Source organism: Aphelocoma coerulescens, chromosome 6 (assembly GCF_041296385.1).
Source record: "Aphelocoma coerulescens isolate FSJ_1873_10779 chromosome 6, UR_Acoe_1.0, whole genome shotgun sequence".
NCBI lineage: Eukaryota > Metazoa > Chordata > Aves > Passeriformes > Corvidae > Aphelocoma > Aphelocoma coerulescens.
In genome coordinates, this window is record NC_091020.1 from 3,859,274 (window position 1) to 3,886,259 (window position 26,986).

The following is a 26,986-nucleotide window of genomic DNA, read 5'->3' on the forward strand; positions in this document are numbered from 1 at the left end:
CGGCTAGACCCTCGGGGACAGCAGGCTGGAACAGCAGGCTGGAGCGGCAGGGACAAGCACAAATCCCGGGTGGCAGATGCAATGTATCCAAACGGGGAACCCCCCTGGAGGCCTGGGTAGGTAGGGAGAGCATGGCTACAACGTGGCAAAGGCTCGAAGCAACGACAGAGGTAGGGCGGCCACGGCCCAGCTCCCAGCCGGGCAGGGAAGGCGGGCTTGGGGTCCCGGGGCTTCTCCAGCAGAAAGGAAAAGCAGCCGAAGAAAGCAGACTCCCTCTCTGTCCAAATGCAGGAGACCGAACTGCCCACACATCCAGATGAAAGAAAAAGAGCAGCCAGCTCTTTTGTTTTTCTTAAGTATCCAGTCATTTGTTCCCCTAGCAACATGTATGGGCAAAATTCCTTTAACAGAAAAAAACCCCCAGAACTCCTAAAACCCCAACACTCATCCATGAGGTCATTTCCTGAACATTCCTGCAACATGGCAAATACTTGGTCATGTTGGGAAGTCGTGTAATTTCCTTCCTGCCAGGTGAATCTGCCCTGAAGCAATTCCTCCTTTTGTCAGATTAAAATTATTTAAATTGAAGAGCTAAAAGGACTCAGTGAGACCTCCTGAGATGTTGAAGTTTGTCCTCTGCTCTTGGGTTACACAATGTGATCCTCCAATCCCCCATGAATGTCTTGGGGGTGGCGGATTTGTCTGCTGTTAACAGTCCCATGGATGACCCAGAGAAGGATTGCACAGCGGATAAATTCCCTGTGTATCTCAGACCTTTTGAGCCTTACTTCCTGTGGTGCCATGGGTGTTGGAGATGAACAACAGATGACAATTTTGCTCTTTGCAGGCTGCTGTACTCAGGCTTGCTCTCTGGTTTTCCAACAGTGTTCCTAGAATTAGGTTTTTTTCTTCTGTCCTCCTGTAGATCTTAATTTGAATCCACCTCTGTTCATACAGGTCTGAGAAGATGAAAAGCAGTCGTTTGCCTGGAGCCACCACTGTAAGTTATTTATACAGTGATTAGTTAAAGCTTCAGATATGTAATGCAACCTTTAAATCACATACCCACCAACAGCAATTGGTCACATAAAACTTCATTGAGTGGTATCTATCACTTGCTGTTTTTCTCAAGATGTGCATATATTTAATTTTCCACAGATCTCTTGCTGATATTTTCTGCTGAGGAACCAGTAAATTGAGGGACTTCATAAAGTTGTTGCATGGCTCTGAGTGAATTACTTGTAAAGGGAGCTCAGAATATAAAAATTCATCTTGCAAGGAAGTTGCCCTGTTGGATGAATCCCTTATGTTAAAACAGACTCAAACCTTAAAACAAAAAGTATTTTCACCAGATGAGTAAAGGCTCTTCCACCCAGCCAGCTTTGAATATTCAATGTGGTTGGTTTTGCTTCTGTTTTTTTCCCTCTTCTGCCTCAGCTTGTGGGACAACAGCTGGTTTGTGCCAGGGGTTCAAAGCTGTATCTGTAAACACTTGAATTCAAATGAACGGTCAAAATTTAATGGTTTTAAGTTGGCTCAGAAAGCTAAATTCTTAAGCTTAGCAGAGGAAATGGAACTTGAAAGAAACATAGGTAGAAAATGTAAAGCTGAAGTCTAATGAACTTCATATCTTGAAGAAATGGGAATTAAAATAAATGAGACAAGGTTATGCCTTCATCAAATAGCAAGAGAGTATTCCAGTTGTTGGAGCTAGGCTGAGCCCAAACCAGCAGAGACCCTTGAAGTGAAGCATTTGGGCACCTTATCTCACCCCCTGGCTGTGTTGAACCCACCAGGCAGACCCCACCAGGGTCTGTCCATGACCTCAGCTGGACCTGACAGTGGCTGGGACTGGGAGCAAGGAGCCTGGGATTGGGTAGGTTGAGTGCCAGCTTACAGACTCATGTGCTTCAGTGAATGTCTCGTCTTTGACTCAGATGTGGGATTTCTCTCATCCTGGAGGCAAATTTGCCACTCATTTCTGTGGCAAATAAACTTCAGGCAAAATTAGCTGCTCCTGTTGCTACAGCAAAGGCCTCTGTCTTAGTCTGTGCTGTAATTAAGTCATTAATTTAATACTCTCTGAATATTTCCTCATTCCCTTTTTTGAAATAAGGATGGAGCCAGTTCCCTTTGGCTGAACTGTACTTGGTAGGGCTGAGTAATAAAGACAGAGTGGCAGGTAAAGGTGATGGAGAGTCCTTCCTGTGCCTTCCCACACAGCTTTGAGTACTTCACTCCAAGTCTCATAAATAGGGGCTTGACCTCTTTTTAACTCCAGTTAAAAGCAGTGTAGCCCCTTCCCAGCATTGCTATGTCACAAGGAAAGGGGGAAAAAAATGTCCCCATAGACCTCAGAAGACCTTTTCCAGGTGTGAGTCAGTTCCTGCTGTATCTGAAGTTCAGAGCCAAAGACTATCTCACTACATTGTATTTAACTTTGTCCAATTCCCTTCCCATTTTCTGCAGCAATAAAATCCCTATTGCTCTTTAATCTCTCCCTGTTTTTTCCCAAGTAGTTTCTGTGAAAGTGATGTTTGGGGGCAGTAAATCACAAAATGGAAGCCTGCATTCATAAAATGCTTTATGCCTCCCTTCATCAATATTTCAATGTGCAACACAGACACCAGCATTTCATTTTAATTATGCCTCAAATTTCCTGGCCGAGGGATAAAGCTGAACTCTGCAAGGCAGCCCAACCCCATCCCCTCATTGCCATGGGATCCCTGCAACATCCAATTATCCATGGGTTTTGTTCATCTGAGTCACGGGGCTGTGTGCATGCCCAGTGCACAGGAGGATTTCCAGCTGGGCTGATGGCTCCTTCTTCCCTTGCCTTGGGGTGGGAGGAGGTCATGCATGTATCTGTGGGAGCTGGTGCATTGCCTGGAGCCTCCAGCCGGGTAGGAAGGGCAATTCAGCTCAAAGAGAAGGTTTGGGAAGATAGGCTCTGACAGTGATTAGAGGCAAGGGAAGGCCTCCCTGCTACAGCAAGTGTCACATTTTTTAAAATTGTCCTTCCTGAGGTTGCTTTAGTTGCAAGGACAGTTCCCATTTGCAGAAGAGACAGAACATAACTGAGATGTTCAAGTCACCGAACAACACTGGCAAGTCACCCTGTGCCTTTGTGTAGGTAGCCCTTTTTGGGATGTTTAAGAGCTGGTCACCTGCAACTGAGGGGCAATACAGGAATCAATAGTTGTTCACTCAGTTAATGTGCCAAACCGCAAAACTCTTTGCCAGAATCACAGAACAGTTTGGGTTGAAAGTGACATTACAGACCATCTTTTTCTACCCTCCTGCCATGGGCAGGGACACCTTCCACTATCCCAGGTTACTCCAGGCCCCATCCAACCTAGCCTGGAACACTTGCAGGTATGGGGCAGCCACAGCTTCTCTGGATAACTTGTGCCAGGGCCTCCCCACCCTCACAGGGAACGATTTCTTTCTAATATCCTGTCCAAACCTCCCTCTGTTAGTCCAAAATCATTGCCCCTTGTCCTGTCACTATCAGCCCATGTAAAAAGTCATTCTCCCTCCTTTTTATACACCCCCATTTAGGCACTGGAAGGGGCTCTCTGGTTTCCCTGGAGTCTTCTCCAGGCTGACCAACCCCAGGTCTCCCAGCCTGTCTTTGTGGCAGAGGTGCTCCAGCCCTTGGAACATCTTTGTGGCTGATACTGCCATGTCCTTCCCCAAAATCCCACAGCAGATGTTCTCAGTGTACAACATTCACAGGTATGTGAGGCAGGATGAAGATCCATGTGATAAAATGTGGAAGGAAAGGAGGAGGGCCCCTAATGCAAAGGAAATATGTCCCTCGTGGTGGTGCTCTTCCATCACTGTCAACTAGCAGGAGTGTTAAATCTGTAGCAGCTGGTGTGGGGTATGACTGGAGAGAGGGCACCAAATAGGATGGTTTATCAGTGTAATTCAATATGACAATTTCTGTGGTCTTATCCTGAAGACAGTGGGCAAGGTGGGGAGAGGGAGCGGCCCTTGTGACACACACAAATGCTAACTGGAAGGGAAAGAGGCATTCATTCCTTGTTAGCACATATAGACATGAATGTACTGATTTATGTAACTTCCCAAAGCCCGGCTGCTGCTGCCCACAGAACCCTTCTTAAAACACACATCCAAATTAAGATGCCATGCAGCAAATAAATTGCTCCGTGTAGAAACTTTGTTTGCAAAGTCAATGGTTTTGCAAAAGCTTATTTAAAGCCCTTAAAAAACCCAAAACAAGATGTGCGGAGAAACAAATATCAGTGTGTTGCTGGTACCAAGGACCATGAGATGGTTTTGAGGCAATAGTTTCAGGGAAAACAGAATGTCACAGCAGCTCAGGCTTTCAGGGACAAGGGTTGGCATCTTTGGTTATGGATCTACTAAAATTAATTCAAGTCCAGGCAGCACAAAAGAAATTATTTAATAAATGAATCACCTGCCCAAGCACAGCAATTTGGGATTCTGTAACAGAAGGGTACAGGTTTTGAGCTGAGAGGGGAAGTGTGGGATGTGTTATGCTTCACCCAACATCTTAATGCAGCATTTCCTCTGCAAAGGAAAGTGTGAAAAGTGAAGTTAAAGCTGTGATCCCTGTTTTTTTCTCTCCCTAGGTCTGGTGACTCCCTTTTACTCAGAGCTACAGCAGACTCGCAGAGGAGTTCTCAGGTGGTGTTATCCACAGGGTCGTGGGAATTTTCCTACTCTGTATGTGTGTATAATGCTCAAACCATATTAGGGCAAGAATAGAGCTGTTTTGGAGAACCTTTCCTATGATCTCCTTGAAGTTCCTCTAAAAGAGTTTTCCAGCAGTCCTGCTTATAGAAAAATTAATCTGGTTGTAATGACAGAAGATGGGGAGCTAAGGGTAAGGCAGAGGACCCTGAAATAAGGTTGATTTGCAGAAAAACTATAATAGCTCAAAAGATAAGTCTTCATCTACAAGCCTGGAGAGAGTCATGAAGGCTGGGAGCTGTTAAAAGGATGTGCCATAGGAGCAGAGGTAGGGACAGCATCAAAAAGCATTTCTGAAGAGGTGGGAATGGCAGTTCCTCTTGTTAGCAAGCAATATTTCCTTGCTGGTCTTGAGATGACACAGACCATCCTAACAACCAGTGGTCTCAAACAGGAGAGTTTAAAAGAAGCTGAAATTTATCTGTTCTCACAGGAAATGAGTGCTGGCAGGTTTGGGTTGATCTGGAGGAGAAAAGAGTTGTCTGGATGGGCAGAGTTGTTTGCCAGGTGAATTTGCCTCCCTGAGTGGTCCAGCAGTTGCTGTAAGTCAGTCTTAAAGAACCTGTGGCTGATAAATGTGGCCTGTACATGTGTAGTTAGCAAGGATTTTTGGGTTGAGACCTTTTGGTCTGGACCCTGAACAACAGGACTGTTAGGGAGGAGAAAAGGAAAATGGCAGTGTTTTCTGAGTGCCTGCTCCCCAAATACTCTTAGGCACATCCTGCAGCACAGAAATAAGCAGAAGAGATCTACTTAGGAGGTTACAGGTTTGCTATCCTTGGATCCTGATAGAATACACTCTGTCCCAGAGTTGTTTTGCATTTCACCAGGGAGTCTTTTGTCTAAAGGGCATCACTGCTACGGCAAAGTGGAGCTGTCCCTGCCCCTGCTTTCTCCAGTGGATATCACATTTCATTACCCTGACGAGCCTGAGCAAATTCTCTTGGTTGTGTTAATTTGCCCACGAGCCAGCCTGTGTCATGTCCGCAAGAATTCTGTGACATTTTCCAGCCTCCCCATCCCTCCCGGTTCCAAAACCTCGAATAATAACTGCAGCCTTCTCCCTTTTTCTACTTCTTGCTTCTGAAATGGAGGGCTGAGACACCCCCTTTTCCTCAGCATGCAGAGAGTGTCAGCCCTAGGCTGGGTGAGCGTGCAAGGCATACCCCTCTCAGTGCTCTGTGTGAGTGTCCTGTGGGGCTGGCAGGGCTCACAGAGTGGGGTGATTTGCACAGCCTCAATTTTTGCAGTTTGGAGCTCATCAGTGGAACGGAGTGGGGTGGCTGGTTTGGCATCATCCTATGCTTTGGGCTGATGTGGCTGGCAGAGTAGAGTGCTCCTATGCACTTAATGCCTTCATACCTTTTTCCCCCTCCCCAAAGCATGGGTGCATCTCTAAGGAAAGGGCCACGTAGCGTTGGACAGCAAATGTTTTAAACCCAGGATCTGAATGCTGCCATTTCCTCCACACCTTTCCTGTGAGGCACTCATAATGATTTAAGTTTAGATGCATGGGGGCAGGTGAGAAGTAAACTACATGTGTTTCTGTGGTGCTGCTCCTTTGCCACAGCTCCAGTTTGATCCATATTTCGGATTATGTTGATAGTACAGAAGAGTTCAGGCTTTTTTCCAAAATATTTGTATCCAGAAGTGTGAAGTGAGGTGGTCAGACACTGAACAGGCTCCCCAGGGAATGGTCATGTCCCCAAACCTGCCAGAGTTCAAGGAGCATTTGGACAATGCTCTTCAGGCACAGAGTGGGATTGTTGGGGTGTCCTGTTCAGGGCCAGGAATTGGACTTGATGATCCTTGTGGGTCCCTTCCAGCTCTGGGTATTATATGATTCTATCAGATGTGCTTCTGCATTTATCACAGAGAATATTAATGCATATTCTTTTTGCTTTAAATAATGATACGTGATGATAATTTTGCTGTTCTACAAGCCTGAAGCTGAGCTATTGAAAAATCACTGGTGCTTCTACCAGCCTAACCTTAAGGACAGATACTAATTTCTCAAGAAGTCAAACAAGCTCTAACAGGACAGAGAAAATTAGCTCCTGATTATTGGTAGTTTTGAGAGAGATGAAGGAGCACTCTTTCAAAAGACTTCTATGCTTATTTCCCTCATCCAAGCATCCCAAGAAGACAGCTCAACACTCTGCGAGGCTGCAGCCATTCCTCCTGCTCTCTACTGGTTATTAGGCCTTTGGGATAACGTTGGTTTTCCATATTCAGGTTTGAGAGGAAAGGTTAATGCACACTGGTCCATAAGCCCCATTCTGGAGGCATTGAGAGGCTTTGTACGGAGAGCATGAGAGCCTGAAGCACGTGTGGACAAGAGCACTTCCACGAAGAGAACTGATTAAAAGAGAGAGCTTCAGGATAAGTGTGTGAAGGGGCCTTTTAATGGGTTTGGCTGTAACACAAAGCTGCTCCTGGAGAGCTCTTTGACAGAAGGAAAGAGGCTCTTGCAAAGAATTAGTTGTGTGTTGCATCAAAAGATGAGGGGTTAGGGATTGGAGTAAATGGATCAAAGAGATCTGGATACAGAAACTAGAGCAGAAGATAATGACAGGCAAGAGTCACCACTAATGAAACGTGAAGCCATGAGCACTTAAAATGCAGTGAAGAAGGTCCAGGATCTTCCCTCAGCCGTAAATAACCAGGATAGTGAGGTGGCAGCAGCAGCAGGTGCCTGAGGTACATTCACCCAGATGGAACTGGTAAGGAAGGAGATGTCAGTACAGGTGGGAGATGGCAATGGATGCCTAGATACTCCCAGAGAAACAGCTGGAATCTGCACAACGTGTGCACAGGTCGACCTGTGGTGGGAGGTGGCCAAATTACAAGGGACAGGCTGTGAAATGTGACAGGGACTGAAATGGATATAGAGGCGGAGCTTTGAAGCCATCCACCAACAATGGATCCCACTGACACTTTGGATGCTGATGACCCACCAAAACAGGGGTCCAATTTGTGTGGAAAAGCCATGCTATGAAAAGCCATTGTCCACAAAGGAGACAGAGGAGTCCTGCAACGTTATTCGAATAAAGGGGGAGAGTCCACTGGGGCATATGCCCGTGGGGTTTCTCTCTCTGTTTGGAGGGTGCAGCCTCCTTTCATCCTAAACTCCGGTCTGCATGTTGTCCTCTTCCTTTCCCCACTGGCTGAGGTACTAGGAAGGCACAGCCTTCCCGAACACGTACCACATATTCCCTCCCTTTAACATGTCATTTCCCCCCAAAGTTCGGAAGTTCAGGCTGTCTGAGTTCTGCGGATCCACCAGACGTTCAGACCGTCTGGGCTCTGCAATAAACTTTGCGCAGACCCATTTCTCCTATTACCCTAAAGTTTAGGAGTTCAAACTGCCTGGGTTCTGTAACCAAACCCTTTAGGCTTGAGGTCGGTACAGGCATTAAGACGCATTTCGAGGACATTAACACCCATTTTTCCTAAAGACTCTCATCCATTGAGTTGTTTGTGATGAGATCAGCACCCATTTTTCAAATTCAACCTCCAACCCCCAGGCCAAAACCAGGTGCGGTGCTTTAAAGGCTTCAGACGCAGAGCCAACAAGGAGGAAGCAGTAACAGAGGAGGATGTTTAGGGTGTCCTGAACTCGGCCACCTTCTGAGGTGTTTGCTTCTCTCTCCAGGAGCCTGCAATCCCAACCTCAACACCTCACCAACTGCTTAACCTCCGGGGACATCAGCATTCTTTCCTGGGACAAACTAGGACCTACCTCAGCCTGAGCAGACAGATGATTGTCAAATGCTCCGAGCCCGGCCAGAAGCTGCTGTGGTGAGTGATTTCTAGTCCAAAGAGAATTTTTTTTTCTCCCAACATCCCTCTGAGACAGTTTCCTTTGCCCCGAAAGGCTTTCTCCCTGTGTTGAGTCATGCTTGAAGCAGTGCTTGGATAATAAGTGCTGCTGAGCTCTGCTTTAAACAAATGAAGTTGATTTAACAGGGCTGTAGGACGGCAGGTATCTGTGCTATTCAAGAGTATTGGCAGTTTGAAGGCCGAGCACTAAAAGCACTTCATTTTTATTTCAACTCTTAATTGAAAATCAGCTGGTTTGTCTTGTTCTCCTTGGTGCTGCTCCTTCCCTGCTCCCGGCTCCCATCCCCTCGCGATGGGATAAGGGCTGTTAATGCGACACCCCTGCACAATGTGTTTGTCAAAAAGTGGCACGAGGCCAGGCTTTCACTTGTGGTTTATTAGTTTAATTAACCAGGGCTTTGCAAATACTTCTCTGTGAGGCAGAAATGAGAGAAGCTAATGTTTCTTGGGCTGAATCCTTACATCACGTTTAGCCACCTGGTGAAGGCACCAAGGTAAAAACTTGGCTCCTGTGATTAACCTTGACTGAATTCATAATACCTTGGAGTCACATTATTGCTGACCTTGTGCTTTGCTACCTTCTCATCTTTCTAATTTGTCTTTTCTTCCTGCCTTTGCAATAACAGTCAGAAGTGTTAAAAAATAAAAACCTCCTGCTGCCTCGTGGGAGAGAGCTCCTTTACATGCAATGATTTTTTAATTAATTATTATTTTTTTTTTTTTTTTACTTTCAGTAAAAAATACTTCTTGTTATACTTCTTGTTATTTGTGTTTTTCTGGCATTTGTGCACACAAACACTTGCATGAGAATAGCTACTTAAGAGTTGTTTGGAGGTGACCTTGTCATTTTTTTTTTTAAATGAATTTGTGTGATGATGTGCTGGATACTGCCAGCCATCAAGATAATTCGGCATTTGTGCACAGAAAAAGTTCTTCCTATGTGCTATTTTAGGAGATGGTCTTGATGTTGTTTGTGAGAAAAGCAGTGTGGAAGCTGGGATGTCCACAAAGAAAACTCCAGTTGCTGCCTGGGCTTCTTTCCAGTGATTTGGTATCCTTTGTGGGTCGTTTGTTTAGTTTAGTTTAGTTTAGTGTGGTTTTTTTTGTTTTTTTTTTTTTTTTTTTTTTTTTTGGTAAGGTTGTTTGGGTTTTTTTGGTCAACCAGACCAGAGCACTGAGTGCCACCAACTGTTTGTTGAATACCTCCAGGGATGGTCACACCACCACCTCCCTAGGCAGCCCTTCCATTGTTTAACAACCCCTTCTGTGAAGAAATTCTTCCTAATATCCAACCTGAATCTCTCCTGGCACAGCTTGAGGCCAGATAGCTCTTCTTTACTAGGAATTCTGAAGCAGAAATGTGGACTCCAGGACCTAAGCAAGTAAAATACTTGGAAAATACCTTGCTCATCCCAACATCCAGCATTAGGACCAATCTCTCTTTGTGAGACTTTCACCCAGAAACACTAGCAAGTGTAAAATTTGGTAAACACATCTCTCTGGCTTTGTTTTTTTAGTTTAATCTGGAGCATGTTGAACTGTCCTGTTTACTGCCTGGTGTAATTTAAGATGTTGAATGGAGGTGCAGCATCCTTAGGTGAAAGTTGCTGGCTACCCAAAACATTTTATCGTGGTGGAATTTGTAGTCTGGTGGATTTAGTGAGGATCATCTCCTCTAGAAAGAGATTTAATCTCTCAGCTAACACTCAGCTGACCTGTGTGGTGCATCACAGGTTCCAGCCATTTCTCTGTGACTTTGGGAAAAAGGTGCTTACCAGATGGGATGTTTATCTTTCATCAGTGGGTTTATCCAATATGTCAATACAGAATTTTCTCTCTGTAGGTCAAGAGGAAATCTACATGTATATTTAGAAACACAGTGGAGCCATTAAATTAATTTGTCTTTGCTTTAATAAAGGCGCTTCTTGCCTTTAGAGAATGATAATGGCACTAGATTAGTGTATCCAGGAATACCATTGTGAGTGGCAGCTGGAGAATGAGAACTCGATGGGATCTAAAATTAAAGAAAAATGTTTGCAATCAGTTTTGTGCTTCGTTCTCCTCTTAGCCTGGCTACCTGAGATGTTCAACACATAATTCTACAATTATGTGGTGTATTTTTTTTTTTTAAGGGAAGGTATTGTATGTCTTCTGTAAGAAACTCTCAAGATGTTATTTTCATGCAAATAGTTTTGTGTGCTAAATTGAGGAACTTAAGAAGCACAGAAAATACAGGAAATGTGGGCAGAATGCATTCAAAATGTAAAAGTTTCCTCGGAGTTGTCAACAGCTCTTTAAGAAGTCTATTACCTGCACCTTTCAGCAGCTTTTCTTTGTGATTGCTGGGGAGAAAAAAACCCAACAATTACTGAACTGAAAATATTGTAAGTAGCTTGTTGCACGAGGAACAGCTCTGGAGAGGGATAAAGCCACTACCTTCCGCAGTTTGCCTTTCTGGCTTTGACAAAAATCGAGACGACAACCTGCTTCTTTTTCTAGTTGCCGCATCTAAAGTAAGAGGATGTCTGGATTTCTTGATGGCTTTTCCTTAAGGTTTCTCTGACACCTTCTAGGATGTGTCCTTGTGCTTGTGCCTTTCCTTCAGCAGCAACCATAGTAAAAGAAACCCAAATTTCCCAGTGGAAGGATCTTTATCGCTCGTACAAAAGATGAGTGTATAAGCCTTGATTCCCAAGGGCCAAGCCAGCCTGGAAAGCATCCTCTTGAAATTGAGTGGGGTATGAATAAAGCAAGTGACTTTTCCCCACCGCAAAGATGAGTACTTTCTACTTCACTGCTGCGGATGATTAAAGAAAACAATTGCACTCTGACAACACGCATTGACGTTTCCAAATGAAAAAGGAATGAAGAACAGATTCTGTGAGGCTTACCACTGATGAGAATGGATCTCCCTGGATAGCAGCCTTTTTGAAAGTCGATTCTATTTCTTTTTTTTTAAATGCTGCCTAGAACGGGCAATCCTGTCATGGGGACAAGTGGTGGATCAGAGGAGTTTGGGGGTAATCTGGGGCACAGAAATGACTCTGCACTTGCACTCATGAGCCCACTGAAAGGCAAACAAGAAAAATGCCTGAGTGAATGAGGACAAAGAGGGAAGGGGCATCTGGGTTAATGCTGATAAATGAATATTTGACGTTTAAGTTCAACTTCCATTTGCTTGCAAATGAAAACTATTGTGTCAACACTGCAAGAGATGGACCATGTGGTTTTTTAATTTATCTTTTCCCCCCCAAAGGTTAATTCTTCTTTGATTTAAGAGGAAAAAAAGAAGTGAGAAACGTTGACTTTAAATGATGGGCAAACACACACAGAGTCTCGCCTTCCTGGCAGCGCTCGCTGCACATCCACAGCACAGCCCTGCTCCAGCAGCTGGCAGGGGGCTGGAGGTGTCTGGGATGCCAGGTCAGGGAAGGAAGAGATTGCCAGACAGGTTTCCTGTAGGAATTTTTTGCTTCTTGTGATGCTTGCTTCCAGCCCTGAGGTTAAAACCCGGATGTTTACAGCCACATCTTTTTATAGGCAGCAGGTGATAGGTAATTTTATGTGAAAAATCGATTTAGTCCCCTGATGGAAGAAGTAAACTTAGGTGATACTCGTTCTCCCGTGAATTCTTGGCATGCCATTAAAAAATCCTGTTGCAGTTCTCCAAAATATTAGCTGTAAAACTTGTTCCTTGTTAAAATTACAATCAGAAGGTGTAATAAAGGGATTATTCAGGCATGCATTACCATGGAATGTTCATCTTCAGGCACTTGGATTTTGACTCTGTAGTAGTACCGTGCTTTGCCTGGTAAATCTTGTGGTGCCTGCTGGGGTAGAAAACACAAACCCTCCTGCTGTGCCTCTCCTCTGGTTCAAAGACAGTCCCACTTTCAAGTTTAATCAGTAGTTTTATTGCTGCTCACAGGCAAAAGATACCGATCCCAAAAAAAACCCCAGGAAAACTGGGATGGAAAAGTTGAATACTGGGTGGAATTGCACCTTCTCCTCTGCTCCTGCTGGTTTTAATTGATCCTTCATAATGGTGTGTGCTTATTTGGGAGGGGTGACCCCGGAAGGGTGACAGGAGTCTGTTCTGGCAGACATCCTCGCCTCTGCCCAACCCATCCACGGTGGAACCAAGCTCTTGGTGAAGCTGTGCTGGAGCAGACCAGGGAACAGAGAGTTCTTTGGATGTTGGTTGGATTTCTCTCCCCAGGTGGCTCTCCCAGAACTGTTTCTGTCCTGGCAAAAGGTCTTTTGGCTTCTTTTTTTTTTTTTTTTTTTTCATAGTGTCTTAGACCTGTCTATGCTCCTGAAACACTAAAGGGTGTGGATGTGGCTCAGTGCAGCAACTGAAAGGTGGATCTGTCAAAAAAGGTACTGAGAGAACTGAGCTGATGCTTTCTCAAAATGTCACTAATGTTGTTGTTTTCCAGAGCAGAGTTCCAGTGATCACAGGCAGTGCTGCAATGGGAGAGGTCCCCCCCTGAGGGAAAGCACAGGGAAATCATGGACTCATTGAATGATTTGGGTTGGGAGGGACTTAAAATCTTATCTCGTTCCTCCCCCTGCCTTGGGCAGTGGCACCTTCCACTAGACCAGGTTGCTCAGAGCTCCAGGCTGGGAAGGTATGAAACACAAACTACTGGAATCTGTCCTTGTACCCATGCTGGTGCTCCCTATTGGCTTTTCAATGGCATTTGAAGGTGTCTGTCTAACAGGAACGGTTTGGCACAGGTTCATGGGGAAAATTTAAGCTATCTTATTTCCCAAGAGTACTGTCTAGAGCCTGCTTGGCCTTGTGGGCTGAGACTGCATTTATCCTGTCTTTGTAGAGGGCACTTCATTATTTAAGTGGGATAATATCAATCTGTTGGTGTTCAGTCTTTTCCCTGTGTGTGTGTTAATGTTATATATATTATATATGTTATTGCTACCATCTCTTTCTCTCAAAGACCCCTGCAAAGCCAGTCTGGGAAAAAAGGCTTGTTTTGAACTCTGAATCACCGGTATTCTCTGGAGTCTCCTACAAGCCTCAATTTGGTTTTCAAAGCTGGTAAAACCAATCAAATTTAGGATGCTGTTCATTTTGCTGAGTGTGTACTACCCCCACCAAACATTCTTCTTGGTCAGTTCAGCTGCCACTTTAGATCTCTAGTCCATGTTGTGCTGCTTTTCTGTTTGAAGAGAGATACAAGAAAATCACTCTGTAACAACCAGGGCTCTGAGGCATTTCCAGCCTTTGAAAAAGTTGTACAGGATTTTTCCTCTTTTTTTCTTTTTTTTTTCCTGTGATTGCTGTCTGCATAGTTAAAACCCAGAACAGCAAATGCTGATAATTCAGCTAAAATGCCCAGTGTTTAGGCCTTGTATTCTTAACTGTGGGGAGGAAAAGAGGCATTTATTACTGCTTTGCCAGGGATGGATATGGAGGTGGCAGCAGAGAAGTCGGATGAAGGGTTTTCTTGGAAGCTTGGTGCAGGATTTTTATGCATGGCTTCCTGGCTATCTGCACAGGTATTTTATATAAATAGGAGATTGACATCTTTATAGACATATTACAGATGTGTTCTCATCTCAAGGTCACAGTTTTCCTTGTTTCCTGTGTGAGGCTTTCTCCATGCCTTGCATAGCTCTGGGACTGGTGATCCATGCTGGGAACTCTCCTGTCTCTCATACTTTTTACCTGCAGGGATTTCTCCTGTGAGCCATAATGTGCTCATGCATTTCCTAACTGTGATTGGTGCTATATAGGTAACATCTAAATATCAATTTTTAAAAAAGTGTTCAGATTTGAAGGTCTGGAATGGTTTTTCCCCCCAAAATCTAAGAAGTGTGAGGGGTTTTTCTGTAGGTGTGAAAGTACTGAAGGTCTTTTTTTTATGTCTTAATGGTGTTCCCCTTTTTTAGAGGTTGGATTTGGTCTTGGAGCTCTTTTACAACCCTAATGATTCTATAGGATGGGTTACTTAGGAAACCAGCTGGATTTCTACTTCTTTTAGTATGAGCTTGATGGCCAAATCATGTCAGGTTACTTGAAGCATCACAGAGACTTAACTGACCTCCCACCCCCTCAAAACCCCTAATTAAAGGGGTGAATAATTTTGCAAGGACATACCAATTGTGATTCCCTGATCTAGAGGAGTAATTTTTTTTAAAATATAATTTGTATCATGCATGTTCCCTTCTGTCAATTCAGATTTCATTTTGCAAATGATCTCTGATAGTCCTGTAAAATCCAGCTTCAGCAAATGTTCCTCCTGGAAACTTTGGCTGTGTGGGGAGACTGAATGCAAGAAGAGTATGGGCTGGAGCAGGAGGTTGCTAGAAGGCACTCTTGGGAAGCTGCATTCAGCATTTGTCTGTGGGATTATGCCAAGAAACCCAACCCTCTTGACAATAGCCAGAGATCTGCCGGGATGAACCACGCTTCTCATAGAGATATGATGGAACTCCGTTTAGTCTATTGTCAGTCCCATAGTTACACCCTAATTCTCCAAGCACGCATAAGCAAGCTCCACACTATTGGGTTACAGCTACTGTTCATGTGGCCTTTAATAGCAAGCGATTGGTTGCAGATTAATATGCACACGACTAACTAACATAAGTCTTTCTCTTTCTATGGTCAGCATCCCCCTCCCCAACATCCTGTCGGCTTGCCATATCAGCATTGCTCCTCTCTTTTTTCCCTAGTCAAGGACAGTTCACTAATATAGCTTGGATTGTGCACGTACACATGTCCCTGTTCACTCAGCCATTTCTCTGCACTTGACTTTCCAAGCTATTTAATGGTATTTTCATACAACCTCCAGGCTCACCACCTTCCCTGCTTTTCTCACCTGCAGCCTGTTCCTCCCCACCAACCTCAGCTTCCCTCACTTCCCAGAGCAACACCTTTCCCATCTAACCTTCAAGGCTCTCTCACCGTCAGAAATTCCTGCAGCTGGACCTGGAATGACATCCCGCTGCTGGAGTAAGTAATGAGGCATGGGCTGGATCTGCTTCCCCGTGGTTCTTGGATCTCACCTTGCTCTCCATGTCCCTTTGTTGGACCACCTCTGGATCAGGAGACTGGAATGTCCAAGGACGTTTTGCAGCAGTTGACTTCCTTTTCTAGTAACAGTCATCCTGATTTAATTCTGACAGGAGGCAATCTCATTCCACTGCTTGTCCCTTAAGGACTTGTGATGAAAGGCACAGACTTAGAGCAGAAAACAATTTATTCCTGGGTTCAGCTATTTGATATTATCTGTGGCAAGGTTGTCCTTTGCACTGATTTATCTAGAAAGGCCTCTGGGCATTCCCAGATGCTGGGCAGCCCGAGAGAATGTAAGAACAGGGAATTCCGTGCTGTTGGTGCCTAATTTTCCTGCTGACTGTTTTCTGGAGGTGGCTGTTTCCTTTAAGCCTCAAGCTGGGAATGTGAGCCCCTGGTCTGGCTCCCACTGCACCTCCACTGTGCTGTTCAATCCCACCAGCAGAGTGTCTCCCAGGCTGAGAAATAGGTGCTAAAGCACAGGAGAGCTCTAAAAGATTGTGAATGTGCTCAAAACACCAACAAATTGATCTGTACAAGGTTCCTGCTGTGAGCACCAGTATAAAAAAACAGGATGGGAGAAAGGAGACAGGCTGGGTTGGCATGAGATGACAGAAGTAAATTGCAGGGGAACTTGGGGTATTTTCACTGCACGCTGTTGGAAAACTGTGGTATGTCCAGTCTGGAAAGGCTTTCTGGAAGGCTGTGCTCTACCAAAGCACATTTGTAATGGGTGTGTTGAATGATGGGATCTTCCATGTGGGGTCTGCTCTGTGCCTGCCCCCATTTCCATGCTGCAGATGGGGAAGGGGTCCTGGATGTCATGGAATCCCAGAATGGTTTGGGTTGGAAGGGACCTTAAAGTTCATCTTGTTTCAGACTCCTGCCATGGGCAGGGACACCTCCCACTAGACCAGGTTGCTCCAAACCCGATCCAATTTGTCCTTGAATGCTTCTAGGGATAGGGAATCTGCAGCTTCTCTGGGCAAGATCTGGGTGGGTACAGCTCTCCACAGGTCCCCCTTAATGGGCTGCTCTTCTTGGGACGGTGCCAGCAGCCTCACAGCCCCTGCAGTGGTGAAGTGTGACCCTCAGCCCCTTTATCTGCAGTGTCCACTGGCTGTGCTGAGTTCCCTGGGGGGGCTCCAGCAAGGGGCAGGATCCTGAGAAAGAACTCACACCCTTGTCTTGCTCCCTTCCAGTCTGGGGGATTCCTGAGCTGAAAGTTAATCTGTAACTTCATGTTTAATAGTCCTTGATGGACTTTTGCCAGATTGCTCAAGCCTTTGGTGTTCTGGGCCCTTTTCGTGCCCTGTTGTAAGGGCTTCATGCCTAGTGTGACAGAGCTGGAGGCTCTTTCAGTAATGCTTCAAAGTCTGTGTTTTTCCTGGTACGTTGAATTTTTGCTGTTATTTCTCAGGCCTCTGGCATCCCCTGACCTTTCTCTGGCAGGAGGAGCACCTTGCAGCCCTGCTTCTGATATCTTTTTTTCCTCTCTCTTAAGATTTTTTGAGAAGGTGATCTACTGTCATGCAGGGTATCAGGCCAGGGCTGGGGGGAGCTACTCTGCAACCTGTTGAGTTTGTGTTGGAGTTTGGTGCTACACCACAAACTCTGCTTAAAAAAAATGTGTGTTCTCAGCTCTGCCCAAAAAGCAGAGCTCAGCTCAAACTCTGAGCCAACCAGTGTGCTTCCCCCTTCCTTCCTGCTCTGCTTTCCCTGTTAATATCTGCTGGAAGAGCTCATGTCTGTCCTCTCTCAATGTCAACTTGGGCATGTCCAAGTCCCTTGTGCAGAGCTGATGTTCTCACACTTGCCTCTCCTCTGGGTGTTTTCTCTTTGTTCTTCCTTTTTTTATTTTTTCCTTACTGTGGGTTATTTTAACACAGTAAACATTTTTTTGACAGTTAGTGACATGAATAAATCCTTTTCCTGTCCTGCCCCCAGTTTATTATTTTAAGGGGAGAAGATGATTAAATCCAGCAGGGCTGATTTGAATTCTCTGTTCGCAGGAAGAGGGCGGCTGATGGGGGTCTGTCAAGCTGCAGAGTTTGCGTTCATCAGCATCTTGGGAGAAACAGCAATGCCAGCTGCTTAAAACATCTGGTTCGGGTTGTTCCCTCCACTCCCCATCTCTGCTTTTCTTTCTCTTTTCTTCTGGAGAGTTCAGCATTGCTGACTCTAAATGTTGGATCTAGTGGGTTGACAGCTTGGTTTCTGCTGTTCCACTCGAGCACCAGAGCCTGATGAAGTTACTGGGTTGGAGTCCAAGCAAGGGTCAGACAGAGCAGTAAAAATCCACCATCTGCTCCCATGTTTCTGAAGAAGAAGCTCTCACAGTCTGGGGACAGGCTCTGTGTGCCCAAGGGCCCGGTCTGTGGTTCGTGTGATGCCAGCACCGAGCAGGGAGGGCCCCTCTGTGCAAAGGGAGAAGGTGTTTTCCTAACCTCAGTGGCATGGAAACTCAAACAGTGAGAGTGAAAGAAGCCCCAGTAGAGTTAATTTAGTGTTGCATTTAAAAGGTGGAATTGAATGGAATCGCTTTGCATTTATTGGAGTTAGCTTTTCCTGCTCTCAGGGCTTGGAGGAGGGCTGAGTACCTGTGCAATCAGGAGCAGTGCATTAGTGTGAATTTGGCTGAGGGTTTGAGAGAGGAGTTTTGAGCTTTCTGAGCAGTGGATTTGCTCACCAGCAAACCCTGAGCCTGCCTAATGAAGGCAGAGTGCTGTAAGTACTCTCAGGAAGATGCAGGGGTGAGGGTCCCCTCCTTTCTATCCCCTTTCCCATCATCTTGACTAAAAGATGTGTCTATAAAACCAGTACCTTCTGGAGACTGAACTCACAAAGCTGATGCATCTGTGCAGTGAATACCATGCTCAGGTCCTGCTGTGTCATTTCCCAGTGGAGCTCAGCCTGGCTAATTAATCAGGGGTAGAATCCCAGAATCATTTAGGTTGGAAAAGCCCTCCAAGATCAGTGAGTCCAACCTCTGCCCCATCCCCACCTTGTCGACCAGAGAACTGAGTGCCACATCCAGTTATTCCTGGACACATTTAGGGATGGGGACTCCACCACCTCCCTGGGCAGTCAATTCCAAAGCTTGACACCCCTTTCCATGAGAAATTCTTCCTGATGTCCAACCTGAACCTCCTCTGGTGTACCTTGAGGCTGTTTCCTCTCATCCTGTCCCTGTTCCCTGGGAGAAGAACCTGACCCCTCTGGTTGCCCCCTCCTGTCAGGGAGTTGTGCAGAGCCAGAAGGTCCTCCCTGAGCCTTGTTTTCTCCAGGCTGAGCCCCTTTCCCAGCTCCCTTAGCCACTCTGTGCTCCAGACCCTTCCCCAGCTCTCTTCCCTTCTCTGGACATGCTCTGGCCCCTCAATATCTTTCTTGTGAGGGTCCCACAACTGGACACAGCATTTAAGATGAATATAAAACCAATAAATAACCAAAATGTAACCCAGGCAGTGCCCTGTGCTGATGGGGTCACCCAGCTCAGCGTTGGGTTCTCCATGCGCCAGAGGAATCTGTGGCTGTGAGTACAGGCACCCCCTCAAGGCTGAGGCTTGGCTGTCACTGGGGTTAGGAACCTGCCACTTGGAATAATCAGTGATGTTTCCTGTGTTCTGGATGCCATTGAGTCTGGAAAATTCAGACTAATCTTGTCTGGTGTCTGACTGCACCTTGCTAGAGGGGAATTCTCTTCTGCTGAAAATTGCACTGCAAATGTCTGCCAAAAGGAGCAGGTCCATGTCTGAAGCAGAGCCAGCTCCTCTTCTCAGCATGGAAATGGAGCTCCAGGACTCACCTGGCCTCGTCCTCCACTGCCAATATTTTAGTGCAATAGGTTGTCTCGTGGTATTTTGGCAATAGAGGATTGTTGGGAAATAGAATTATTGGGATCAATAAAAGAACTGTGCAAGCAATAGGCCTGGAAGTTTTAGGCTTGTGTGTGAGAAAACTTTCCATGGGAAAGTCCCTGTGTGAAAGATCACAAGCAGGCCTGAGAAACAGAGAGGGAGTGAAAAACTTGCAGCTGTACTATCCGGGAGTGAACAAGGGAGATGAGCACTGAATTCTTTTGATCATAACAAGACTATGGAAACTTGCCAATATAAGTCCAATTATGTAGAAATAGAAATGTGTCTTGATAAGCTTTAAGCCACTTAGGAGCTAACAAGCTGGTATACTATATAAGTGCCTTTGGACTGCTAATAAACGGAGTTCGCTTATCAATCATATTGGTTTGGACTGTCTCTCTCTCCCCCTGCTGGGGCCTGGGCTCCTCATCCCGCGGAGCTTCTAACAGAGGATGACTTGCAATACTTCAGGTTTTCCTGGGTTGTCCTTTCATCTGCATGTCTTTTCCTTTCAGCCTCCTGTGCTTCTGATGCCTGACTTTATTACCTTTGCTATTTCTAACCCTCTTTTTGGTCCCTGTTGGAGCTTGATTTCTGCTGGGGGGAAGATAGAAAAGGTCAGGCTCTCACTAGCGAAGCTTATTTAATTAATGCTGCAAATCTGTGGGCAAACTTGAATGTATGTTTGCAAGTGTGACCTACCAGGACCCTCCTGGGCACATGGACCCCATGGTTGTTTATTTATTTACCTGTCCTCTGTTGTTCTTTTCTCCCATCTGATCCAGTATTCCCAATTTTACCTCTACTCCAAGAAAAAAAAGCTTAGTGGACTCCAAACAGTAAATAAAACTGACATTTGCAGCAGTCAGTCTGATACAACAGGACAGGGATGCAGCAGCACTTTTTTGGGCTTGTTCCCACTCCTTATCTAAAATCTCCTTTAATCAGGAGCTAATGACAACTTTTGGTCATGAGAGCTGATGCACAGGGAAAAAAACCCCACCAGTTTGCATTCAAAATAATGCAAACCATTATAAATAGGAAGATCTGCAAGGATATAATCAAGCTAAATTGCTCATTGTTGCTCTCACCAGAGATGATTTCTTGCCTCTATCTGGGTTGGGCTGTCGTCTGGCTTTAGGGAGGATATGTTCTCTCTTTATTCCAGTTATAAACCTTTGCAGCAGCAGCAGCTGGTGGCTGCAAGAGTGTGTTTTTCCTCTGGGTTTTGTGTGGATCCAGCAAATACTCTGGTGGCTTGGATTTTGGCTTCCAAACTGTCACAGGAAAATTGTCCTACAGGTTTCTGCCACTCTCCCTCTGCAGCTGAACTGACTCCTTAAGGTGGATTATTCTCCTCCAGGACTCTGCTGTAGGCAGACATGGAGAAATCTTGCAACAGGTCACAGCAGCAGGCTGCCAGGAAAACAGCTCTGGCTTGGGAATAGAGGACTCTCTCTGCCTGCAGATGGTGTGCAATAAGCTCTGGATTTTAGTGATTCTGTGCAATTTACCCTATTGAAAGTAGCTGAGCCTGGAGAGAATTGGGAGCTGATGCTGAAGTTTCCAAACAGATCATAATGTGTTTAATACTTGGGTGATTTTTTGTCCTATTTTTCTTCAACTGTGTTGTACGTGAATGTAACATAAAAACTGTGCATTTTCCCATGCTTTAATTGAAATAGTATGTGGACAAATGGAGTGATTTGGGTCAGAAAGGACATTAAAGTTCATCCAGTCCCACCCCCTGCCATGGGCAGGGACACCTTCCACTAGACCAGCTTGTTCCAAGCCCCATCCAACCTGGCCTTGAACACTTCCAGAGATAGGGCAGCCACAGCTTCTCTGGGCACCCTGTGCCAGGGCCTCACCACACTCAGAAGGAAGAATTTTTTCCCAATATCCCATGTAAACCTTTCCTCCTTCAGTTTAAGGCCATTTCCCCCTTGTTCTATCACTCCATGCCCTTGTGAAAAGTCCCTCTACTTTTGTGTAGTGTGGAGACAGCTTATAAATTGGGCAGCAGTATTCTGGCCTGCTGATTTTTTAAAATAATTTTTAAAATTTTTAAATTTTTAAAATAATAATTTAAAAAATAATTTTTAAAATAATAATTTGCTTGGTTGTTTCTTCACTGGGCAGTACTCTGAGAAGTGTAGCTATCTTCAGTTAGGGCTTGGCAGTGAAATTTGCCATGGAAATACCACAACCTGAAAAAACTTCATGGTTATGGAAAGCAAACATGGCTTGATGATGTCACTCTTGTCCCCAAAACACAGACTTTGGCTCAATTATTCTGCATGTGTCTCTCTTAAAGCTTTTTCTCCTTTGCTCCACTGTGTGCGGAGCAACATTTGCTGAGGAAGGGGAGTGTCCTGAGGGTTAAGTGACCTATTTTCATCTGTGCTGCTTTTGTCTTTCTAACCTCAGAAGGCAGAGACCCTGAACTGAAAACTATATTAAATGATTCTAATTAATACAGGACAAAAAATAAGGCTTCCCTTGGAAAAGGGGACTGATTTTAATCTTCTAAATTAACAAAGGGGTGGAGTTAAAAACAGCAACTGTGGCACCTACTTGGATGTTCCACAGCATCCTTTTTTTTGGCCTAGTTCTTGGTAGGAAGGCAAGCTCCTGGATGAAGTTATAGCTCCCATCAAAGAATGTCTTGTCTGGACATGTTGACAAGGCACTGATGTCCTTGTCAGCTGTAAATGTCAACCTGACTGTCATGAGGCAGCTACGGATGAGAGAGGTGAAAGTGCCTGGTCTCACCTCCTGCCTCCTTGTGTGGCCCCCTTGTGACAGGCAGGAAAACCTGGCTCTGATAAGCAGCTGGGAAAGCCACCAGCTCCTGGTTGAGCATGACGTCGAGTCTTCTGGAATGCAGAGAGGTCATCTCAACCCCCTTCTCATCACCAGCTTGCTCAGGAGGTCCCACAAGGAGCTACTCTTCCAGAGAAGACAGGCACCCCAGGAAAGGTGATTTTTGGGGTGGCTCTTGGAAAAAAGCCTGGTATATTTGGGGTTAGGCAGTAGGACGTCACAGCTTGCAGCCTCTTTGGCCAGATGTCTGTTGAGCCAGGGCATTTTTGCCAGGTGGAGATGAAGAGTTTTGCTGGGTGCTCAGAGAACTCTTCTCTCCACCTTTTTTTTTGTCAGAACTTTCATTCCTCTTTATTGCTGTTTTTCTAATTTTTCTTTGGGCTTCTAATGACAGTGATTATGCCAAATGTGGCACATTTCATGTACCATGGAAATGACTTTCAGACCCAACTCTCAGTGCTTAAAGGACCATTAAAAACCCTGCTTTTCAGAACTAAGCTTTGGTGTTCTCCCCACTCTATTTCCAGTCCTGTGTTAACCTGTAAAGTAGCAAAATTGCTGACTTGATTATGTTGCATTAATTAATTATCTCTATAGCAACATGCACTGATGTCATAAATATGGGAATTCAGCAGCAGAGCTGGATGGAAGAGGAGCTAATGGATAAATGGGGAGAAAGCTTTTTGTTTTTTTCAATCTTTGCAGTAGTTAAGTAAACAGATTACCAGTGAAATAATGTTTTGCATAGTTTCTCTTTAACTGCCCCATTTCCCTTTTGATGGAGCCTTCTGCATTGTATAAATCCTGTGTGTTCCTCCAAGCTGCAGCTGTAACTCTCAGCCTACCCAAAACACTGGGTTATCCCTGTTTGCTTTTATACTGACACAGAGAAACTGAGACAGCAGGGCTTCTCTTTGCAGGAGGAATCCCTTTGCCTTCAGCAGAGCCACCCTGCTAGGGATGGCTTTCCATGGGGCAGGGAAGGGTGTGGATCTTGAGAAGGGAATACAGTTAATTTTGGCCTTGTGGGGTGGAGGGGGTGACGAAGTGAGAGACAGGAGATGTCAAGAGGCAGAGGAACTGGAAAAAGGGTATTTTGGCTCAGAGAAGGCTGGGATGCTCTGCTCTGCTTAATGTGGGTACGAGTTGTTGTTACTTGTCTGGCAGTTAGGGGTCCTGGGTTACCTCTGGAAGTCCTGGCTGGGCCACTGACTCTTTCCTATTTTGGCTCTTGGATTAAAGGCAGGAGAGAGGTGTCTACGAACGGTGCTTGGGCAGTGGGCCTCAGAGAGAGGCTCTGTCTCCCTGTCTCCCAGGAGTTTGTAGCAGATATGGTGTCCTAAGAATCTAGCAGGAATGGCTTGTGGTGATAACTGCAAATCAGTCTGGGAAGAGGAATAAGCAGTTGTTTCAAAGAAAGAAATATGGTCAGAAGAGTCTGTAATTGCACTGCAGGTCTAAAGCTCCCAAGAGGTTGAGACCTGGTGCTTTTCTCACTCCTTTTTCTTGTCAGTCTATCCCCTTGTCATGGGTTAGCAAGCATAGCTCCAGATTTTCCTGCAAAGAGGTGCTTACAGCTTCCTCTATGACCTAACAGAACCTATCAACTGGCTAGTTTTAATATTGAAGATTTTTTAAGCCACTTAGAATTTTTACTACCTCTGTGGTCCACATTTAAGAATGGACAAACCCTGGGAAGTGCTCTCTTGCTTCCGGCCGGGGGACAGGTAACTGGGCCCTGCTGGGTCCAGGCCATGGCCCCCCCACTCCTGCTCTGTGCAGATGGTGCGGCCCAGGCACACCCCCCTGCCCCTGCCCCCCCCCCCCAAAAATGCGGCCAAGATTCAGCTGAAGCTGCCCTGCTGTCTGTACTGTGACCAATACCGATAAGCGAAATTCCAGCTGCAAGGCCTGGTTGAGATTAACCCTTTTAGTGCTGTAAGTGCTGCAGACATTAAGTAAAGAAAGAAGAGCTGAAGTCCAGAGGGAGGAGAAAGAGGAGATATTTAAAGCTGAAATTCTGTTGTAAAGCTATGGTGGTGATGGACTATGATATAATCAGAGTACCTGTTGTAATTTCATGAAAGCATGTGGGGTGGAGCGTTCAAACTGTACTTGTAAGCAAAAGCACCTGTGCTGGAATAAGCAAATGCTGAAGCAGCTGTGATTTGAAGAGAAATTTGAACAGGGAGAGAAGGAAGCAATGAGGACTCTTGCTCCAATCAGAAGGAGAAGACCCTGTTCCTAGAGGCACTCCCAGAGATAGTCCTAGAGATGAAGATGATGAGGACCCTTGTCTCCCAGGAAAAGGGAAGGGCCTCTATTCTTAGAGATGAAGTGCTCCCAGAGACGGGTGAAGGGAACTTTTATTTCTGAACAGCTCAACCTTAAAATGGTACCCCAGTAGCTCAAAATTGGACTCTCGGAAGCAGTTGTGGGAAAAGCTGTAAGTTGGGGGAAGGGACTCTCACATGCGAGCAGAAAACCAACCTGGGCGGCTGTCTCGCAATACTGAACCCATGAGAGAATTTCTTGTGGAGATGTCTCCATAGCATGAGCAAGAGAGACTCCTCTCTCTAAGTGAACTGAACAAAGTTATTATGGCAGTGATAAACAGACTGAACATCTCAAGGGTTATCTTTTTACACTGTCAGTGGGAGAAGGGGGAAAGGTGGGGGGATTAGAAGAGTTCTGAAGGTGTGGTATGATTTTGGTTTTTTCCCTTCTTTTAGGTCTGTTAATAAACTTCTTTATATTCTTTCAAGTTTTGTGCCTGCTTTGCTTTCTCCTAATTCTTATCTCACAGAAGGTAAATAGTAATGAGTATTTCGGACCAAACCACTACACTTAAATGGTGTTTCTGCCCAGTTTTCAAACTGAACCCGCTACACCCCTGAATAATTTTGTTTTGCTATTTGTTTGCTGCCATCAGCTGTGAAGCTGATCAGTCCTTACCAGTCCAGCACAAGGCTTGAGGAGTAAAGGCAGTCTGGGGTGTATCATTTATTCAGTTAATCTATTTTGATTTCTGTCATTTGACAGGTCCCAGGCAGGGTCTGTGTGGAGGAGGCTCGGAATGCAGTGCTGCTATTTATGCAGCACCCCGGCTCTGGGAAGTGCTGCGGATGTGCTTGGCGGGGTGAAGAGCTTGTGATCTCAGAGCACTTTGGAATGTCAGAGACTCCTGAATTCTGCTTCATACAGCAGGAAAAGACTTCGGGCTGTTTGCTTAGTTTTGCACTGTGGCGAAGCAGGGAAAACTCATGGTGAGAGTGTGATGGGAACTGATAGGTGAGCTCTGGGACAGTCCCTCAGGTGTTGAGGGTTTAAACCCTTCTTTGGAGCAACCCAGTTCATTTGCCGTGCAGCACCTGCTGGGTAAAGAAGGCACCAAATATTGCTGGCCTGCTCCATATTTAATTAGCTGTCATAATAAGCCAGGGAAGGTTTAACTCAGACTGCAGGGCACTGCACAAACATCACCTTATAAATCACCATTTTCTGCCTGGGATAATGTGCAGGAAGGGTTAAGCTGTAAAACAACCTGCCCTTTTCTACATAAATTAAAAAACCTGTTGACATGGTAATATTTTGATTTCTGTTGAAAAGTGTTTATTTTGGTAGCCTGTACAAAGTTTCAGCTATTCTAAAACCCTGAGATTTCACAGCCAAGCTTTCATGTTCCCAGCAGAGAAGGAGGTGAGGTACTCAAAGAATCTCTGTTCTTATTTCAGCACTGCATTTGCTAGCCAGATTTTCAAAAGAGCCCAGTTTGCTGACATAAATGGGGTTGCTGATGTGCCTAAGGAGAAGGAAGCGCTGGAGAACATATTCCTCCCTGGGTCCAAGTCTCTCCCATCTTATCTTTCCTTTGCATATGTTTCCTCTGTAATGAGAGGAATTACTTATCATTAAAGTGATATATAATTTAAAAAATAAAGTTAATGAATGCTAAAATTAATTTACTGACAAAAACAAATGTCTGTCCTTCAGATCCTATAATTTTAATTGGAGTGGGCTACGGCTTAATTAACTTGTATTGATTGTAGTCCTGAGTGCATCTACAGGTAGATGAACTATGTTGGGAGAAATCCTCCTTGAAGATTTGCTGATAACATTCTGAATAATTGTCTTGTGAAGAGATAGAGAAGTCTTCACTGTTTTCTCTGCAGAAAGCTTTAAATAAAAGGTATTGTTTAAAATTAAGGCAAAAATTTGGCACAGCTGCTTTATAGATGAGAATAGAATTCTGCTGCAAAAATATTAATGAATTGACTCATTAATTAGGTGCATGAAGAAGACAGAAAATTGGAGCAAATAAAGAAGCGGATGCAACTGGAAACTTTTTGGGGAAAAAAAGGTAGGCTTCAATTTGGTGTTTACTCCCCACACTCTTTCCCCTGGGCAGGTGTCCCCAGTTTCACGGTGGGTGATGGGTGGGGATAAGGAGTGTGACAGCGGGGAGTGGCTTTTTAAGGGAGGTAAGGACCACCTGCTTTGGGCCAGTGAGAGGAGAAGACATCCCAAGGCCCTTCCAACCCAAGATGTTCTGGGAACCTGTGGAGCTGAGGGCAGGTACTGCAAGCAGGAGCCCAGGGTGAGAGGAGAGAGAAAGGCAATCCTCACTCTGTTACAGTGAGGATACTGTAACACCTATATCAAACCAGGAGTCCCGTGG

At 45.2% G+C, this 26,986-nt stretch overlaps 1 long non-coding RNA gene across 2 annotated transcripts; it reads left to right on the top strand.

The window, feature by feature from the left end:
* Positions 1-957: 957 nt before the first annotated feature.
* On the top strand, positions 958-26,439 carry LOC138112218 (uncharacterized). Of its 2 annotated transcripts, none has more exons than XR_011151604.1 (4): positions 958-1,000; positions 4,623-4,716; positions 8,399-8,544; positions 25,351-26,439. It is a non-coding gene; the product is annotated as an uncharacterized lncRNA (long non-coding RNA). The 2 variants fall into 2 exon arrangements; XR_011151603.1 differs by having other exon boundaries at positions 4,623-4,677.
* The last annotated feature ends 547 nt before the right edge of the window (positions 26,440-26,986 follow it).